At 50.7% G+C, this 7957-nt stretch overlaps 1 protein-coding gene across 1 annotated transcript in view; it reads left to right on the top strand.

Moving 5' to 3' along the window:
* Nucleotides 1-7232: 7232 nt before the first annotated feature.
* Nucleotides 7233-7957, top strand: part of INSIG2 (insulin induced gene 2) — a 36265-nt gene continuing 35540 nt past the window's right edge. The window contains exon 1 of the mRNA XM_075585045.1: nucleotides 7233-7317. The gene's annotated coding sequence lies outside the window, so the exon portion shown is untranslated. The remainder of the gene's footprint in view (nucleotides 7318-7957) is intronic.

Genomic DNA, 7957 nt, shown 5'->3' with positions numbered 1-7957 from the left:
CCATGTGTGTGATGGGAGATACAGGGCAACGTGTCAGTGTCCATGTGTGTGATGGGAGACACAGGGCAACGTGTCAGTATCCATGTGTGTGATGGGAGATACAGGGCAACGTGTCAGTGTCCATGTGTGTGATGGGAGATACAGGGCAACGTGTCAGTATCCATGTGTGTGATGGGAGATACAGGGCAACGTGTCAGTGTCCATGTGTGTGATGGGAGACACAGGGCAACGTGTCAGTATCCATGTGTGTGATGGGAGATACAGGGCAACGTGTCAGTATCCATGTGTGTGATGGGAGATACAGGGCAACGTGTCAGTGTCCATGTGTGTGATGGGAGATACAGGGCAACGTGTCAGTATCCATGTGTGTGATGGGAGATACAGGGCAACGTGTCAGTATCCATGTGTGTGATGGGAGATACAGGGCAATGTGTCAGTGTCCATGTGTGTGATGGGAGATACAGGGCAACGTGTCAGTATCCATGTGTGTGATGGGAGATACAGGGCAACGTGTCAGTGTCCATGTGTGTGATGGGAGATACAGGGCAACGTGTCAGTGTCCATATGTGTGATGGGAAACACAGGGCAACGTGTCAGTGTCCATGTGTGTGATGGGAGATACAGGGCAACGTGTCAGTATCCATGTGTGTGATGGGAGATACAGGGCAACGTGTCAGTGTCCATGTGTGTGATGGGAGATACAGGGCAACGTGTCAGTATCCATGTGTGTGATGGGAGATACAGGGCAACGTGTCAGTGTCCATATGTGTGATGGGAAACACAGGGCAACGTGTCAGTGTCCATGTGTGTGATGGGAGATACAGGGCAACGTGTCAGTATCCATGTGTGTGATGGGAAACACAGGGCAACGTGTCAGTGTCCATGTGTGTGATGGGAGATACAGGGCAACGTGTCAGTGTCCATGTGTGTGATGGGAAACACAGTGCCACGTGTCAGTGTCCATGTGTGTGATGGGAAACACAGGGCAACGTGTCAGTGTCCATGTGTGTGATGGGAGATACAGGGCAACGTGTCAGTGTCCATGTGTGTGATGGGAAATACAGGGCAACGTGTCAGTATCCATGTGTGTGATGGGAGATACAGGGCAACGTGTCAGTATCCATGTGTGTGATGGGAGATACAGGGCAACGTGTCAGTGTCCATGTGTGTGATGGGAAACACAGGGCAACGTGTCAGTGTCCATGTGTGTGATGGGAGATACAGGGCAATGTGTCAGTGTCCATGTGTGTGATGGGAGATACAGGGCAACGTGTCAGTATCCATGTGTGTGATGGGAGATACAGGGCAATGTGTCAGTGTCCATGTGTGTGATGGGAAACACAGGGCAACGTGTCAGTATCCATGTGTGTGATGGGAGATACAGGGCAATGTGTCAGTGTCCATGTGTGTGATGGGAAATACAGGGCAACGTGTCAGTATCCCATGTGTGTGATGGGAGATACAGGGCAACGTGTCAGTGTCCATGTGTGTGATGGGAAATACAGGGCAACGTGTCAGTGTCCATGTGTGTGATGGGAAATACAGGGCAACGTGTCAGTATCCCATGTGTGTGATGGGAGATACAGGGCAACGTGTCAGTGTCCATGTGTGTGATGGGAAATACAGGGCAACGTGTCAGTGTCCATGTGTGTGATGGGAAATACAGGGCAACGTGTCAGTGTCCATGTGTGTGATGGGAAATACAGGGCAACGTGTCAGTGTCCATGTGTGTGATGGGAAACACAGGGCAACGTGTCAGTGTCCATGTGTGTGATGGGAAATACAGGGCAATGTGTCAGTGTCCATGTGTGTGATGGGAGATACAGGGCAACGTGTCAGTGTCCATGTGTGTGATGGGAAACACAGGGCAACGTGTCAGTGCCCATGTGTGTGATGGGAAACACAGGGCAACGTGTCAGTGTCCATGTGTGTGATGGGAAATACAGGGCAACGTGTCAGTGTCCATGTGTGTGATGGGAAACACAGGGCAACGTGTCAGTGTCCATGTGTGTGATGGGAAATACAGGGCAATGTGTCAGTGTCCATGTGTGTGATGGGAGATACAGGGCAACGTGTCAGTGTCCATGTGTGTGATGGGAGATACAGGGCAACGTGTCAGTGTCCATGTGTGTGATGGGAGATACAGGGCAACGTGTCAGTGTCCATGTGTGTGATGGGAAATACAGGGCAACGTGTCAGTGTCCATGTGTGTGATGGGAAATACAGAGCAACGTGTCAGTGTCCATGTGTGTGATGGGAAACACAGGGCCACGTGTCAGTGTCCATGTGTGTGATGGGAAATACAGGGCAACGTGTCAGTGTCCATGTGTGTGATGGGAAATACAGGGCAACGTGTCAGTGTCCATGTGTGTGATGGGAGATACAGGGCAACGTGTCAGTGTCCATGTGTGTGATGGGAGATACAGGGCAACGTGTCAGTGTCCATGTGTGTGATGGGAAACACAGGGCAACGTGTCAGTGCCCATGTGTGTGATGGGAAACACAGGGCAACATGTCAGTGTCCATGTGTGTGATGGGAAATACAGGGCAACGTGTCAGTGTCCATGTGTGTGATGGGAAACACAGGGCAACGTGTCAGTGTCCATGTGTGTGATGGGAAATACAGGGCAACGTGTCAGTATCCATGTGTGTGATGGGAGATACAGGGCAACGTGTCAGTGTCCATGTGTGTGATGGGAAATACAGGGCAACGTGTCAGTATCCATGTGTGTGATGGGAGACACAGGGCAACGTGTCAGTATCCATGTGTGTGATGGGAAATACAGGGCAATGTGTCAGTGTCCATGTGTGTGATGGGAGATACAGGGCAACGTGTCAGTGTCCATGTGTGTGATGGGAGATACAGGGCAACGTGTCAGTGTCCATGTGTGTGATGGGAAATACAGGGCCACGTGTCAGTGTCCATGTGTGTGATGGGAAACACAGGGCAACGTGTCAGTGTCCATGTGTGTGATGGGAGATACAGGGCAACGTGTCAGTGTCCATGTGTGTGATGGGAAACACAGGGCAACGTGTCAGTATCCATGTGTGTGATGGGAGATACAGGGCAACGTGTCAGTGTCCATGTGTGTGATGGGAGATACAGGGCAATGTGTCAGTATCCATGTGTGTGATGGGAGATACAGGGCAACGTGTCAGTGTCCATGTGTGTGATGGGAGATACAGGGCCACGTGTCAGTGTCCATGTGTGTGATGGGAGATACAGGGCAACGTGTCAGTGTCCATGTGTGTGATGGGAGATACAGGGCCACGTGTCAGTGTCCATGTGTGTGATGGGAGATACAGGGCAACGTGTCAGTATCCATGTGTGTGATGGGAGATACAGGGCAATGTGTCAGTGTCCATGTGTGTGATGGGAGACACAGGGCAACGTGTCAGTGTCCATGTGTGTGATGGGAGATACAGGGCAACGTGTCAGTGTCCATGTGTGTGATGGGAGATACAGGGCCACGTGTCAGTGTCCATGTGTGTGATGGGAAATACAGGGCAACGTGTCAATGCCCATGTGTGTGATGGGAGATACAGGGCAATGTGTCAGTGTCCATGTGTGTGATGGGAGACACAGGGCAACCTGTCAGTGTCCATGTGTGTGATGGGAAACACAGGGCAACGTGTCAGTATCCATGTGTGTGATGGGAGATACAGGGCAATGTGTCAGTGTCCATGTGTGTGATGGGAGATACAGGGCAACGTGTCAGTATCCATGTGTGTGATGGGAGATACAGGGCAACGTGTCAGTATCCATGTGTGTGATGGGAGATACAGGGCAATGTGTCAGTGTCCATGTGTGTGATGGGAGATACAGGGCAACGTGTCAGTATCCATGTGTGTGATGGGAGATACAGGGCAATGTGTCAGTGTCCATGTGTGTGATGGGAGATACAGGGCAACGTGTCAGTGTCCATGTGTGTGATGGGAGATACAGGGCAACGTGTCAGTATCCATGTGTGTGATGGGAGATACAGGGCAACGTGTCAGTATCCATGTGTGTGATGGGAGATACAGGGCAACGTGTCAGTGTCCATGTGTGTGATGGGAGACACAGGGCAACGTGTCAGTATCCATGTGTGTGATGGGAGATACAGGGCAACGTGTCAGTATCCATGTGTGTGATGGGAGATACAGGGCAACGTGTCAGTGTCCATGTGTGTGATGGGAGATACAGGGCAAAGTCTCAGTGTCCATGTGTGTGATGGGAAACACAGGGCAACGTGTCAGTATCCATGTGTGTGATGGGAGATACAGGGCAACGTGTCAGTGGCCATGTGTGTGATGGGAGACACAGGGCAACGTGTCAGTATCCATGTGTGTGATGGGAGATACAGGGCAACGTGTCAGTATCCATGTGTGTGATGGGAAACACAGGGCAATGTGTCAGTGTCCATGTGTGTGATGGGAGATACAGGGCAACGTGTCAGTATCCATGTGTGTGATGGGAGATACAGGGCAACGTGTCAGTATCCATGTGTGTGATGGGAGATACAGGGCAACGTGTCAGTGTCCATGTGTGTGATGGGAGACACAGGGCAACGTGTCAGTATCCATGTGTGTGATGGGAGATACAGGGCAACGTGTCAGTATCCATGTGTGTGATGGGAGACACAGGGCAACGTGTCAGTGTCCATGTGTGTGATGGGAGATACAGGGCAACGTGTCAGTGTCCATGTGTGTGATGGGAGATACAGGGCAACGTGTCAGTGTCCATGTGTGTGATGGGAGATACAGGGCAACGTGTCAGTGTCCATGTGTGTGATGGGAGATACGGGGCAACGTGTCAGTATCCATGTGTGTGATGGGAGATACAGGGCAACGTGTCAGTATCCATGTGTGTGATGGGAGATACAGGGCAACGTGTCAGTGTCCATGTGTGTGATGGGAGATACAGGGCAACGTGTCAGTGTCCATGTGTGTGATGGGAGATACAGGGCAACGTGTCAGTGTCCATGTGTGTGATGGGAGATACAGGGCAACGTGTCAGTGTCCATGTGTGTGATGGGAGATACAGGGCAATGTGTCAGTGTCCATGTGTGTGATGGGAGATACAGGGCAACGTGTCAGTGTCCATGTGTGTGATGGGAGATACAGGACAACGTGTCAGTGTCCATGTGTGTGATGGGAGATACAGGGCAACGTGTCAGTGTCCATGTGTGTGATGGGAGATACAGGACAACGTGTCAGTGTCCATGTGTGTGATGGGAGATACAGGGCAACGTCTCAGTGTCCATGTGTGTGATGGAAACACAGGGCAACGTGTCAGTATCCATGTGTGTGATGCACAGAGCAGTGTGTGTATCTGTATTATACGCAGAGCAGTGTGTATCTGTATTGTACACAGAGCAGTGTGTGTATCTGTATTATACGCAGAGCAGCGTGTATCTGTATTATACGCAGAGCAGCGTGTGTATCTGTATTATACACAGAGCAGCGTGTATCTGTATTATACGCAGAGCAGCGTGTGTATCTGTATTATACGCAGAGCAGCATATGAGTAGCACTGTGGCTAATACTATACACGATACATAAAGCTTATCCCTTGCAGACGCACTTACCAGAACACCCTCCCACTGTCTCTGAACGTTCTTCCTACCAATTAGATTGTAAGCTCTTTTCCTAAATGTTACTTTTATTGCTGAAGCACGTCTTCCCATTGTGTGTTATTTATATGATTGTCACGTATATTACTGCTGTGAGGTGCTATATACATTAATGGCGCTATATAAATAAAGGCATACACGCTGCTCTGCGTATTGTATTGTATCTGTATTATATGTAGAGGAGTGTGTATCTGTATAATACGCAGAGCAGTGTGTGTGTCTATTATACACAGAGCAGCGTGTGTATCTTTATTATACGCAGAGCAGTGTGTATCTGTATTATACACAGAGCAGCGTGTGTATCTTTATTATACGCAGAGCAGCGTGTGTATCTGTATTATACGCAGAGCAGTGTTTGTATCTGTATTATACGCAGAGCAGCATGTGTATCTGTGTTATACACAGAGCAGCATGTGTATCTGTATTATACACAGAGCAGTGTGTGTATCTGTATTATACGTAGAGCAGCGTGTATCTGTATAATACGCAGAGCAGCGTGTATCTGTATTATACGCAGAGCAGCGTGTGTATCTGTATTATACGCAGAGCAGTGTGTATCTGTATTATACACAGAGCAGCGTGTATCTGTATTATACACAGAGCAGCATGTGTATCTGTATTATACGTAGAGCAGCGTGTATCTGTATTATACGCAGAGCAGCGTGTACCTGTATAATACGCAGAGCAGCGTGTACCTGTATAATACGCAGAGCAGTGCGTGGATCTGTATTATACACAGAGCAGCGTGTGTCTGTATTATACACAGAGCAGCGTGTACCTGTATAATACGCAGAGCAGTGCGTGGATCTGTATTATACGCAGAGCAGCGTGTACCTGTATTAGGCTGGGGCCATATAGGGGGTAGCAGGGCTGAGGCGCGCTGACTCTGACGCTCGCCTGCTGAAATATGCGAGATTTCATGCTCATGCAGGCGAGCCAGCGGGCGCAATCGGAGGCGGGGGGAGACTGAGGGAGGCGGGGCAGTGACGTCGCTGAGCCAATCGCCCGCGACGCACCGACGTCACGGCGCCGTGACGTTGACGCAGCTCCGCGCTGAATGGATGTTTTCAGCCGACAGCGCGCTGAAAAACAGCTTGGCTGTCGGCTGAAAATTCCAAAGCCTCAGCACGCCTGCGGACGCTCGCGTGAGCCCCCTCTCATGGCATCCTCATTGAGGATGCAGGGGCTCAGCGCTGAGCGTCCGCACGGCTCAGCGCGGCCTGTCTTTCTATGGACTCGGCCTTATACGCAGAGCTGCATGTGTATCTGTATTATACACAGAGCAGTGGGTGTCTGTATTATACACAGAGCAGCATGTGTATCTGTATTATACACAGAGCAGCGTGTATATGTGTTATACGCAGAGCAACGTGTGCATGTATTATACACAGAGCAGTGAGTATCTGTGTTATACACAGAGCAGCGTGTATATGTGTTATACGCAGAGCAACGTGTGCATGTATTGTACACAGAGCAGTGAGTATCTGTGTTATACACAGAGCAGGGCTATTATTGCCCCCACCAAGATGGCTGCTTATTGATCCTTCTCTGCTGACACAATTTTGGTGTAACAGCCAATCAGCGTCCTCAGGGCGTGTCACTGAGCGGAATGGGCGGGGTCAAAAACAAAGCGAGGCTTGAAACGCAAGTGCAGCTCAAAAGAGACTTCCGGGGACTTGCAGCCCCGGTGTGACCAGGACAGGTATGAGGTGCCCCCCCCCCTTTGCCCCCAAACCTCCCCACTTTCAAACCGTGTGATAACAGGACAGAGCCCCCCCCCAATACAGTGTGATAACAGGACAGAGCCCCCCCCATACTGTGTGATAACAGGACAGAGCCCCCCCCCCCAATACAGTGTGATAACAGGACAGAGCCCCCCCCCATACTGTGTGATAACAGGACAGAGCCCCCCCCCCCAATACAGTGTGATAACAGGACAGAGCCCCCCATACTGTGTGATAACAGGACAGAGCCCCCCCCCCCAATACAGTGTGATAACAGGACAGAGCCCCCCCATACTGTGTGATAACAGGACAGAGCCCCCCCCCAATACAGTGTGATAACAGGACAGAGCCCCCCCCCCAATACAGTGTGATAACAGGACAGAGCCCCCCCCAATACAGTGTGATAACAGGACAGAGCCCCCCCCCAATACAATGTGATAACAGGACAGAGCCCCCCCCCAATACAGTGTGATAACAGGACAGAGCCCCCCCATACTGTGTGATAACAGGACAGAGCCCCCCCCCATACTGTGTGATAACAGGACAGAGCCCCCCCCCAATACAGTGTGATAACAGGACAGAGCCCCCCCCAATACAGTGTGATAACAGGACAGAGCC

Source organism: Ascaphus truei, unplaced genomic scaffold (genome assembly GCF_040206685.1).
Source record: "Ascaphus truei isolate aAscTru1 unplaced genomic scaffold, aAscTru1.hap1 HAP1_SCAFFOLD_876, whole genome shotgun sequence".
Taxonomy (NCBI): domain Eukaryota; kingdom Metazoa; phylum Chordata; class Amphibia; order Anura; family Ascaphidae; genus Ascaphus; species Ascaphus truei.
The sequence above is the reverse complement of the archived record's forward strand: the minus strand, read 5'-3'. Positions and strand labels throughout refer to the sequence as shown.